Source organism: Megascapheus bottae, chromosome 35, assembly GCF_031878675.1.
Source record: "Megascapheus bottae isolate mThoBot1 chromosome 35, mThoBot2.hap1, whole genome shotgun sequence".
Classification (NCBI taxonomy): domain Eukaryota; kingdom Metazoa; phylum Chordata; class Mammalia; order Rodentia; family Geomyidae; genus Megascapheus; species Megascapheus bottae.
In genome coordinates, this window is record NC_143543.1 from 4,522,293 (window position 1) to 4,535,359 (window position 13,067).

General features: G+C 37.4%; 1 pseudogene; it reads left to right on the forward strand.

Annotated features, from left to right (window-relative positions):
- Positions 1 to 7,206: 7,206 nt before the first annotated feature.
- On the forward strand, positions 7,207 to 12,835 carry LOC150042544 (vomeronasal type-2 receptor 116-like; annotated as a pseudogene).
- Positions 12,836 to 13,067: the final 232 nt, after the last annotated feature.

Genomic DNA, 13,067 nt, shown 5'->3' on the forward strand with positions numbered 1-13,067 from the left:
ATGAGGGAAACCATTGAGCCTAAGTTCCTTTGAGTCTTGCTTACTTCACTTAATATGATTTTTTCTAAGTCTTTCCAATTCCTAACAAATGGGTCGATGTCATTTTTTTCTGACAGCAGCATAGAATTCCATTGTGTACAAATACCACAACTTGTTGATCCGCTCAAAATCCCAAAGACATTCTTATTGAAATAGAGGATTCTTAAAATTTTTATCTTTACTACAAATGACATTATGAAGTAGTTCATTCTGATAGTTCTATACATGTGCACACTACATTTGAACTAAATTTGCCCCTTTTCATAGATTTTCTACTAAAGAAATCTAGCTGTGATTTTGAGTATCTACCTCTGTTTTACAGAACTTTTGCATGAAAACTGGCTGTTTGGTTTTATACAGATGTAGATTCAGCACAAATGTGAATGGATTACAAATGAGAACGTTTGTTATCTAGGCTGGCACTCAGTCCCGAAACCCAGCAGTGTGTATTCTTGGGGAAATATATTTTTTGCCACTCGCAGGGACTGAACTCAGGGCCTGAGCACTGTCCTTGCCTTTCTCAAGGCTAGAATCCCACCATTGAGCCATACCACCACTACTGGGTTTTTTTCTGTGTATGTGGTGATTTCTGAATTGGGAGTTTTAATTTCTACATTATAGATGTTCTGGTAATTAGGGGTCTTAAAAAGAGTACAGAAAAGTATTTTTGAATAATTATAATAATCTGAGATAGTCATGGGGATGAGAGAAAATGAGAAAACAATCACAAAAGCGATCAAAATACATAAGTAAATAACAGAGACGTTACAGTGAAAATTTCATTTAAGATATTAAGATGACATTAAAGGCAAACAAATCTGCAATGGTATTATAATCATCCCATCATTTGTAGTATTGGACATCTAATTTTATGCTGTTCTATAAAAATGTCCAAATATACTTGTACTAATATTTACCCATTGCAAAAAATTGTGTATAATTTTCTAGCATATTTATAACTTTAAAGTATTCTCAGCTCTCTTGTATACACACTCTTACTAGTAAGTTTGATACTTTCTTGTATATTCTTCTTGTTCGTAAATGGTTCTGCCATTGGATAGGATAATTTCATATATCTTGTACAGGTCTGGTGAAATATATTCTCTTATCTTGTCTGGGAATATCATTATCCATTTAACCTTCATATGGAAATGATATTTCTGCTAGGTACAGCATCTTGGTGAATAGTTTGTAATTTTACCTTAGAGTTTTGCCTTATAATTTTTTTTTATTTTATCTGAATACATGTCTTACAATGCTCTCCTGCTTCTGAGATTTCTAGTGAAGAACCAGCTGTTACAGACATAGGTGCATGTAATTGTTATGGCTCTCTTTACTCTTCTAATCTAGAGAAGCTTCCATAAACATGTATACATATAAGGCACCTTGCTGTAGACATGTGCATGTCTTGGTTAAATACTTGATGACCTTTCAACTTTAGACAGGTTATATAAGCATCCTTCTCTCTACTGGGAATTACAAATTTTGTCATTACTTATAATAAAAATCATTTCATCTTTTGCTTTCATAACCATTTACTGAATCTCCAAAACAGAAATGTTTACTTTTTGAAATAATGTTGTCAGCTTGCTGCTCCACATGTGTATGTTCAATTAGTTTTTCTTCACACTCACTATTTTCTTCTTCTTGGAATATATCATGAGAATGATAATCATTCATTTTGAAATGTGACATGTACATACACATTTTTTAGAGCAAATTCACCCTCTCTCTTGCATTTCTATCTTGCCTCCATGGTTTCCTCTTTAAAATGTGTTTTGATTTAATAATTTCTTCATAATGTGTGGTATTCACACAAACCCTTGCTCAGAGAAAGGAAAGAAAAATGATATTTACATCATCTTTACTCGTCTCTTACTTTCATTCCAGTTTCTCAATTGATAAATACATTAGGAAGACAGTAATTATCATTGCATTTTACAATGGTGACCATGGCACTGGGATTTCAATGTAAAGCTTACTTACAATTCTCTCTTCTTCCCACATGTTGGAGGCTCCTTTCTCTATAAGGAAATACTCAAAGTTGGATGAAAGTGTTTTGTTTCATTAGATAAATAAAAATAAAATTCACTGGCCTGATATATAAATTCTTTTTCTGGTTGATCTGGCAGGTAAAGTTGTTCAATAATTTGGGTCTTCTACTACAGCTTTCTATAGACTATTGCTTAAGGGATACTTTATATTTGAAAGATGATCTAAAAGTGAAGATTTGTTAATTAGCCTGGCCTGCCATATAACCACATAACATAAACTTTTATTCAAAACACAAGAGTTTTCACAGACTCGAGTTACTTATTACAAGGGAAAGACAAAAGAATATTTGGTGTCTCTGGTGAATTATATAGTATTCTAAACATTCACACCCAGAGGCTAAAGCATCATACCTAATAGAGTGGTTGAAAAAGCCTTAGGAGATATGTTCAATTGATCATATAAAATAATATTCTATGAAATTAACTCCAAAAAAATGAGACAACAGATACTTCAGTTGCCATTGTTGCTATTTTTTTGTTTTCATATCCTTTAACCTTGTTTATTCTGCATAAACGTGTTTGTTCTACATAAATGGTAGAACAAATTTGAAAAGTAAGCTGTGTTACTCACTAGACATTATGTGGGAAATGAAGTGTATATCTTGTGGGTGGAGACAGGAAGGAAAACCAGGAGAGAGCAACAAAAGGGGAGAGAGGGTTCAAAAAGAATTATACTTGCTATTCACTTTCTGATTCATGTAACTAATCCCACCACATATAAACTCCACAATAACAATAAAAGGTAAGAATCATTAAATAAATAAAAATGGCAAAATTGCTGTTCATGAAAGACTATTTTATGTTTAATACACAGCAGATTTATTGTGAAATGTAAGGTAGCAGGGACTAAGCCAGCTGTCTTTCTTGACTCAAGTTTTTTTCTGAATCCCGTTCATAACAAATTCTCTTCATGCCCTTATCTAATCATATATACAAGGATATGACACAACATTCCCATTTGATCTTAATTGGGAGTAATGCTTTAATATTCCTTGGCAGAGAAGCAAGAATTCTATTCATCAAAATAATAAGTTGTGAAATAATTTTTCCTAAATTTCTATACTAATCACACAGGTTAATCTTCAAGAACTACCAGTTTGTTTTGGCCTTGACATTTGCTATTGAAGAGATCAACGAAAACCCTGTTCTATTACATAATTTGGCTCTAGGATTTCATATCTGCAATATTCAATTTGGATTTCCAATGGCATTTAAAAATCCCTTCATTTGCCTCTTTGGGAAGTACAATAGTCCAAACTACTCCTGTATGTGCAACTGGAAGTCTATAGCAGTACTTACAGGACAATCAGGATTAACATCTGCACAGATAGGAACAATACTGGGTCTCTACATGTTTCCACAGGTGAGGGTGGGAAGAGTGGGGCAATATTTAAAGATGTGTAATTTGGTGCCATTTCAGGGGCTAGAAGAGAATTAAAATAAGGGACCAGATTTACAAATGTAGCAAATTTTATGATTCCGAAGAGTGAGTATTCAAGGAAATGGGCTGAGTATGGTCCCATTCTTTGGAAAGGGATTGGAAATGTAGATCAGACAAAGGGATTACTTGGAATCTTATGTCTTATCAATAAATTTCTTTAAAAAGAAAATGGCTTGAAAGTATAAAGATATGCTAGTTTCTTAAACCTGTAATCATAGCTACAACGGAATAATCTAATTAACTAAAAAAAAAGCAGGTAATAGAGTGTGGTATACCCTTGTAATGTGTTCTAACCTTGAGGGAAAAAGCAAAGAAACTGCATGAGGTTCTGAGAGTCAGTGGAGCTGTGCTAGCAAACACAAACACACATGTGTGAACACATGCACACAGAAACACACACACAGGCACAGAGGCACATGCACAAGTTATTATGTTGAATGAAGTAAGTCAGGCTCCTATTATGTAAATATTAAATAAAAACCATGAGCATAAAATAGGATATACATGCAGAACAGGGCCAGAGGGTGGCCTCGTGGTAGAGTGCTTGCCCAGCATGCATGAACACCTGGGTTCACTTCTTCAGTATCGTATACCCGAATATAGCCAGAAGTGGTGCTGTTTCTCAAATGGTAGAGTGCTAGCCTTGAGAAAGCTCAAGGACAGTGCCCAGGCCCAGAATTCAAGCCCCAGGACTAGAAAAAATCCAGAGAAATATAAAATTTACATTAATAGGTATACACAAACACAAACACATGTATGTATATGATTAATGTGGAAAGTATGTTACATATGGGGTGAAATTCCAGGGCATAATCTCTCCAATCAAATAACAAACAATATAAAAACAAACCAAACACCATATAAATGAGTCATTTCTTATCTGAGGGGCGTTGGAGCTCACGGATTGTGCATGGGGTCAGAAGAATAGGGAATATATATGTTGGAAAATAAAACATATTATTCAATGTACATATATGACAATGGAATGAGGAAAGTGAGAGATGGGTTGGGTTGATATAGAAGGAAGGAGTTGACAGAATCAGTGACAAAGTTCAAGAGACAATTTACATGCAAAGTAATATGTTGTAGAACTAAAACACTTTTTCATGTTTTTTGAAACCTGAAAGAAAAACCCAACTTTTGCTTACTTTAACTGATTACTTAACATGTATCTTCACTGAGATTGTGTCAGGGTTTTTAGCACTCTTTGCTAAAGGATAGGGCCAGCTGGCCGCCTTCACACAACCCTCCCTTGTCCAAAGGGAAGACACAGACGCGCCAGAGATAATGTCACAGCAGACTCTTTAATGGGAAGACACCAGGGGCTAAAGTAAGAAGCAGGAATGTATTAGCATAGAAGTAGGCAGGACAGGGGGAGGTAGGTGCTATCCAGAGGGCAGTGGGGCCAATCCATGGGATAAAGGTAGCCTTATTTTACATCACAAACCACAGCCAAACCTCCCAACCAGGAGATAGGCAGGTTGGATCTCCAAAACCAGGAAGTGAGCACTGGGCCATGAGGTAGGCCTTTTACCCTTGATGTGACATGCCCCACATCTCCTCCCTTTTGTTTTATTAAGCAGGTATTTGCCTTACTCGAGAAGTGTGCCTGTCTTAGGTTGTCCCCCTCTGGAGATCTTACCCATCATTGACTACCACTAGCACTTCAGGCAATTTACCTGTAGGGGTGGCAGACCCAAATGGAGGTTTGAAATAAGGGGGATGGCCAACGTCAGCAAAGAAACCCTACTGTACACCTGTACATCCTGGTAAGGGCCAGTGTCAACCTCACAGAATTCCCAGTCCGCCATCTCATAGCACAGCATATTGTTGGCAGACCACCTTTAGCTGAACAGCTTTCCCTGATCCTGCTTTCTAAGACACTGAAGGAGCTTATGGATTACACAAGATGTGAATGTGAATACAAAACCCACTGTAACCAAGGGGCCCGCCCACAAAGGGAGAAGGTAAGGGAGCCAACCATAGTCCAGTCCATAGATAGTTTGTATCGAGTTCATTTTGGAGGCATTTGGGAACCTCCTGTAACCTTTTTAAGCAGATCAAGGCCTCGACTATTTGGAGGATTCCTTCAGTCAGGAAATCAAGTTAAGCTTGTAGGTTGCGTCTTTGTGGGCATCATGGATAATTGCCGGGGCCAGCCGGCAGCAAACCAGGGTTCGCGGATTGGGATTCCTGAAATAGGGGCAAGGACTAGGAAAAAATAGAAGAGAGACAAACAGATGGAGTTCGGGAGGACTACAGCCCAAGTCAGCAGTCCAAGAAGACTGTGAGCTCCAGACTGCCGCCTAAGAGACTCTCTCGTTTATTTTAAGTTCCGACCTTAAATACTCTTCTTAAAACTAGGGAACTGCCAGAGGCTACATTCATACAAAATAGTAAACAAATCACATATAGGATAATTGAGAAAGGATTAACATTGCTTAAAGTCATCATGATAAGAACTGATTGACATAGCTTAAAGTCATCATGATAAGAACAGATTGACATTGCTTAAAGTCATCATGATAAGAACTGATTGACATTGCTTAAAGTCATCATGATAAGAACTGATTGACATTGCTTAAAGTCATCATGATAAGAGTTACTTCCTTGTGTATACCGTTGTGTAGGTCCAAGGTCAGGTCCAAGGTCATTGATCCCACAGTCGGTCCCCAACAGATAATGATGCTCAGGATGAGGAGAAGGAAGGTGACTGACTGAGGATTCCAACCACAGCTAAGCAGGGCGTTAGGTATGGTCTCCTTATTCCTGTGAATGAGAGGGAGAAACCATACCTCAAGAGGGGGTGCTCTTGGGTAATTATTTTTTTGTTTGCTGACAATATTTTAAATCTCTAGGAGATACCCAAATTGGGTTTGGTTTTCCCACTGAGAAGACACATCCAAATCCTCTCCCCACACTAATGAGGGGATCAGGGCCTCTCCATGATCCAGTAAGAGGATCTCTCCAATGGACTTCAACCTTTAAATAAGGTGTCTGATTAGACCAATGTCGCTGAAAGTCAGTCAGAGGCTGATCCTTGGAAAAATTTAAAATAATATAAGCATAGCTGTCCTCAATTGGTCTTGGGGGTTGCTTCCCCCCTTTTGTTTTATTAAAACAAGGCCCATTATCCATTTTAACCTGTAGGGGTAAACTTTTAAATTCAGAATTTAGAATCTTTAGAAAACTCATATTAACCAGTTACTTGTGTTTCAATTTTGAATTTATCCATTGCTTTGGATGCTGACAATTTAACCTTGAACATGTTTACTCACATCCATTCACACACACATTCATAAAGATCTTAAAGCGTGCAAAATTAATATCGGCCATACATTTTAAAAGGATTCACAAGCACACTCACACAAACCACAAAGATCCATATTTAGGATGGTTATCAATTTTTCCATAGTACTTTTTGCAGATGAATGTTGGGTGGGAGTCTTAAACCTAGGAGAACTAAGACTGAGGTCTATATCCTGACACCCACTGTCTCTAGACTGTCACTCCAATCACAGCTAAGCAGAGCATCCAGTATGGTCTCCTTATTCCTGTGAAGGAGAGGTAGAAAGCATACCTCAAGAGTTAGGCCTTTTGTCTGGCCTAAAAGACTTCCCAGTGGGGGATCAGGCCTTACCTTCCCCCAGGGCTATCTCTTTTGAATTGGCCATGCTGGCCACACTCATAACATCTTCTCCCAGCAACTTTGGAAGAGGTAAGCAAGCCTAGGCTTTTGGGGCTTGTAGGGCTGCTACCAGCATCTGAAACTGGTGGGCCTGAGTGCCTACAGCTCTCCAGCTCAAGGCTAGCACTTTGCAACTTTGAGCTCCAAAGCAACTCTGACCCAGCATTCTTCTGCTGGCAGATTAGACACCACAGTCTCACAGGCACTTTGATTTGCCCGGGCTGGCTCAAAACTGTAGCTATCAATTAAGCAATCATTTTGGTAGTCCTAATTTTTCTTGAAACTAACATTTAGGACAACATCACTTTCAAATTTTGTTCAGAAATCCATTTCTAATGTTCTTTAAAACTTTTACAGATATTTCCTTAAACACTTAACACTTTAATCTTTATTTGCATTTGAAAAGCCATTAAGGGCTCAAGGAACTTCCTTTGTCTCCAGGCCTCCTAGGGCTCAAGGCACTCCCTTTCCCTTTTAGAAGAGGCTTTTTTTTTCTTCTGCAGAAAAGATTGTGTTGTATAGAAATTTTCTCATTCATTTACAACCCAATTATCATTCCCTTTAACTTACCTTTGGGTCTTTTGATCATTCCCTGAGTGACTATCAAAAGTTTCCTGCTCTCTATCAGATGCCCTCAAAGGATACATGCATACCTACTGCCCTGGTCTCCTTATTGCTTCAATTCACCTGGAACTGGGTGGACTGGCAACTTTACAAGATGAGAATGGTTTGTGGATTGTTCCTGAGTTGAAAGAACAGATGGCCAACAACAGAGTTTGTGTAGCCTTTGAGCTAACAATCCCAAACTCTACCCTGTCATTTAAAGTTATGGTACTTTATAACCAGATTAATAACACTTCAGTAAATATCCTCATCATATATGCTGATAATGAATCGCTACTAAATTTAATGATGTGTATTGAGCAGTATTTAATAAAAGGCAAAGTTTTTATCATGAACTCACAGTTGGATTTAACCACAAGGAGAACATATTTCATGCAAGGTTCATTTCATGTGCCATACATTTTTTTCCCACCATTCCCCAGAGCTTTCTGGATTCACAGATTTTGTCAAGGCAGTTAGCCCTTCCAAATACCCAAAAGAGTTGTTCCTTGCTAGGCTGTGATCTTTCTCTTTTAATTGTTCACATTCTGAGTGTGACTGTGTAACATGGAAAACCTGTCCTCACAAAGCTTTGTTGGGTTGGTTGCCTAGGCACATTTTTGACATGATTATGTCTGAACACAGTAACAATATATACAATGCTGTGTATGCTGTGGCCCAGGCTCTGCATGAACTCTTTCTTCATCAAACAGAAGTACAAACAATGGGAAATAGGAAAGGGATAGTTTCCTCCTCTGTACAGGTAAGGCCTATTTGGATCACACAAACTATGAGCCAAGTCACTTCCTAGAGGTATTTCTTACCATATAACATTAATATTTCAGATATTTTTCCAAAACTGAAGAAATTATACTTTTGTAAATGTCTGTTAGGAAGTCTAAACATGTGCTCTTAAGGAAGAGCATGGCAATAACAAGGACCAAATTAATTCCAGGTTTTACAAATTCTTTAAGTTACAAATAGACTCAATATATTTCTAACTAATGTTTTGAAAAAGAACAAATGTATACACTTCCCTATTAGTTTTTATGGTCTGCTGAAAAATTAGCTATATATATATGTGTGTGTGTGTGTGTATGCATATATATTTGTAAGTGACCTAGTTGCATTCTACTGTAGCTATTACAATTTTCAGGAACTCAAACTATAGACTCTGATAGAGTTTATGTTGTGGCAAACTGGAAACGGCTATATGAGAAATGTCTCATTTATGATTATTTATGTGAAATAAGAGTCTCTTGAAAAATGCTTTGTACTCCTTTGCCAATTGATCAGGATTCAGAAAGATTATTTTTACTCCTTCAAAGATTCTCCTGTGGAGTACTTCATTGGATGTTTCTTCTACCCTTGAATTATGAATCAGAGATTAAAAGCAATCAGGAACTTTTCTCAGTTCAGGTTTTCTAACTGAACCTTGGAATATACTTCACCATAAGATAATGTATATCTTTCTGATACACTATTTTCTGAAAAAATCATTATTTTACAATCCTGGTGGAGATCAGGTGATTTTAGATGACAACAGCAAATTGGTGGCAGAATATGACATTGTGAACATTTGGAGTTTTCCAGAAGGTCTTGATCTTGATGTGAAAATAGCAAAATTTTCTCCAAATGTTCTACATGGTCATCAACTGTCTTTATCTGAAGATATGATAGAGTGGTTCATAGAATCAACAGAGGTGGCTTGCATATAACGGTAACATGTTAAGGATATAGAAGTTAACTTTACCCTAAATATGTATAGCTGATTGGATGGGAACAAGTGATTCCAATAACAGTAGCTATTCAGGTCTGATTATCACGGGGTTGAAGTCAATCCAAACAGGAATACCTGGACAACTGTTATCTTAATTTAACCACGACAAAATCTAGTCTGTGTGCTGGTGACTGATGCCTGTAATCCTATCTAATCAGGAGGCTGCCTTGCTGAGATATAAAACTACAGACGAATTATAAGCCTAACAGGATAGCAAGGTCTGTGAGACTCTGTCACTAATAATCAATAAAATAAGCATGAGCTCTTGGTCAAATGGTACAGTGCTAAATTTGAGTAAGAAAAGGTCAATTATAGTGTCTGGACCCTGAATTCAAGCTCCAGAATCAGCATCCCCCAAAAAAGTGTAAATTTGTTTCTAAATATTTATTTATGAAAAATTCAATTTGCATATTTCTTAGCATGTTCTAACCTTGTTATAAGTTATGTGAGGGATGACTTTATGTGTTTGAATGTTTTATTTTGATCTCTTCTGTGGAAGTTCATTTAATTGTAGGTTGGTCTGCTACATAGATAATTTTAAGAAAGGAATCATTGAATGAAATCATTGAATTTGTGAGAAAAACATTCTCCCAGTACAGATACTGAAAAATAAGAACATAATATGTATACGTGGTTCACATGATCCTAAATAGGGAGTTCTATGCTTTACCTTATAGCATATTTTTTAATTCTTCCTCCTTGCTCTTTACCATTTCACAGATGAGTAGGAGACATGAAATGACATGAATTCAAGGATGCTCCACAAAGATTTACATTCTCAATATTAATCTCTGAATTTTAAAAAGTTCATGTTTACCAGTAGTTCAACAGACTACAGAACAACCCGACAGCACATAAGCCTTTTTGGTCACATGATGTACAAACCATAACACCATTTAAACAACGGACTGGATTTATATGTGTAGAAATACTGTGTTTCATAATCCAATTATTGGAAATAATAGAACTTTGGGAGAATTAGGAAAAAGGCTACACAGATACTGGCACTCATTTGATTTTTTTTTAGCCTACTCACTCTGCCTGCAGTGAGATTTGTGCTCCTGGATTCAGGAAATTCTCTCAGAAGGAAAGGGCTGCCTGTTGCTTTGACTGTAATCCTTGCTCAGAGAATGAGACTGCTAATGAGATAGGTATGTTCTCGGCTTTGGGAGAAATTTTTACTCTTGCATAGTGCCCCCCCCAAATCCATGTAAATGTATGAGAATGTTGCACATTAAGAAATCAGTCTTCCTTCTCTTACTTAGTAATTTAATTGGGACAATGGATGATACTGCTTTTTTTTTTGCCGATCCTGGGCTTGAGCTCAGGGCCTGAGCACTGTCCTTGGGTTTTCCAAGGCTAGGGCTCTTGAGCCCCAGTACAACATGTGGCTTTTTGCTATGTATGTGGGGTACCAAGGAATCGAACCCGGGTCTTCGTGCATGCTAGGCAAGCACTCTACCACTAGGCCAAACTCCTGGCCTCTAATACTGCTTTTTGAAAAAAATACAGTGGGTTCTGAATTACATATACAATTACCTTATATGGAGTCTATTGTATTTATGTTTATGCAAATACTCCGTATTTTAAATTTGATCTCTGTCATATTATGTGAAAAACCCTTTTAATTACAAGGTCTCAGTTCTCTCCAAATTATTTTTATATTATAAAGGAAACACAGATCTTCCACAGCTTTATTTCTTGTGGGTAGATATGTTCTTAAAACAGAGCAAGTGTTGGGTCAGGTTTGATGTACGAAGAAGCTACAAATGTTGTACATATCATGAATTTATACCTTCAATAAATGATTTGGTTCTGGATTCCTTACTGCATGACAGGTGATTAGCAGAGACAAATATAACTTCAAGGAAGGGCCACAGGGCAAGTATTCATGTTGCAAATACACATACAGGAGAGTACAAGCTTTCCTATTCACCTTGTTGAGTACATTGAGTTGTGCATGAAAGGATGAGAATTATGATGGAAGCATGAAGAAATATAGAGAATTACTGTTAGGTTATTAGGTATGCAAGACACAACATGTATGCTAGTCATCTCAAGTAAACAACTTCAACTTGGATTGTGGCAATCAATATGAGAACATATTAGATATAAAAATAGTAATGAACATACCTTATAATATTTAGTAAAAATATTGTTTTTACTAGTAATTATTGACATGTCAAAAATATATCTACATAAGGATTTATTAATTTGCTTTTAAATTCTTTAAGTGGGCCTGATTGTTATTTGAGTTCTGCACCATATGTGGAGCAATGTGTGAATTGCCCAGATCATCAGAATGCCAAGAGAGAGAAACAAGTGCTTGCAAAGAGCAACAAGTATCCTGGGTTATGCAGAGTCATTAGGGATGGCTTAAAATGTATATCTCCTGTTTTTTCTACACTCACAGCAGTTATTCTTGGGGTGTTTGTGAAACCGCAGAACACCCCTATTGTCAAGGGTAATAACCAGGCTCTCAAGTACATCCTGCTCATCTCCCTCATCTTCTGATTTCTCTGTCCTTTGCTCTTTATTTGTCGTCCCAACACAGTCACTTGCATTCTACAACACACCGCATTTGGAGTTGCATTTGCTGTAACTGTTTCTGCAGTCTTGGCTAAAATTCTAACTGTAGTTCTGGCTTTCAATGCCACTTCTTCTGGGAGAAGTATGAGGTGGCTGTTGGTATTATGGGCACCTAACTTCCTTATTCCCATCTGCACCATGATCTAAGTGAATCTTTGTGGAATCTGGCTGGGAACCTCTCCTCCATTCATTGACACAGATATACACTCTGAACGTGGCCACATCATTATCTTGTGTAACAAAGACTCCCTCACTGTTTTCTACTGGGTTCTGGGACACCTGAGCTCCCTGGCCATGGCCAGCTTCACTGTGGCTTTCATGGCCTGAAATCTGCTTGACACCTTCAATGAAGCCAAGTTCCTGACCTTCAGCATGCTGGTATTTTGCAGTGTCTGGCTCACTTTCCTGCCTGTCTACCACAGTGACAAGGAGAGGCTTATAGTGGCTGTAGAGGTCTTCTCCATCTTGGTCTCTAGTGTAGGGCTCCTGGGCTGCATCTTTGCCCCAAATTCTACATCAACTTGTGAAGACCAGATAGAAATTGTCTGCATGGGTTCAAGGGGAAAACACGACTGGGTGTAACAGAACCTCTTAATATGAAACCAACACGATTATTCAAAAGTATAGAAGATTTAGAATAAATCTACTCTGAATTTTTCTGTCAAATATTACTTAATATGTTTGGAATCACTTCATTTACTAAGTGACTCTTATGCCTTTCTCTAGTAATGTTACACTCAATAGTTCTAGCCATAACTAGCAAAATTTAAATATCAATTTGTGTATTTTTGATGCTTTTTAATTAGCCTGGACTTATCCCATCATTTCCACTACTATATTTTTACTGTTGAGTCTTCCTTTACTTTTTCTTTC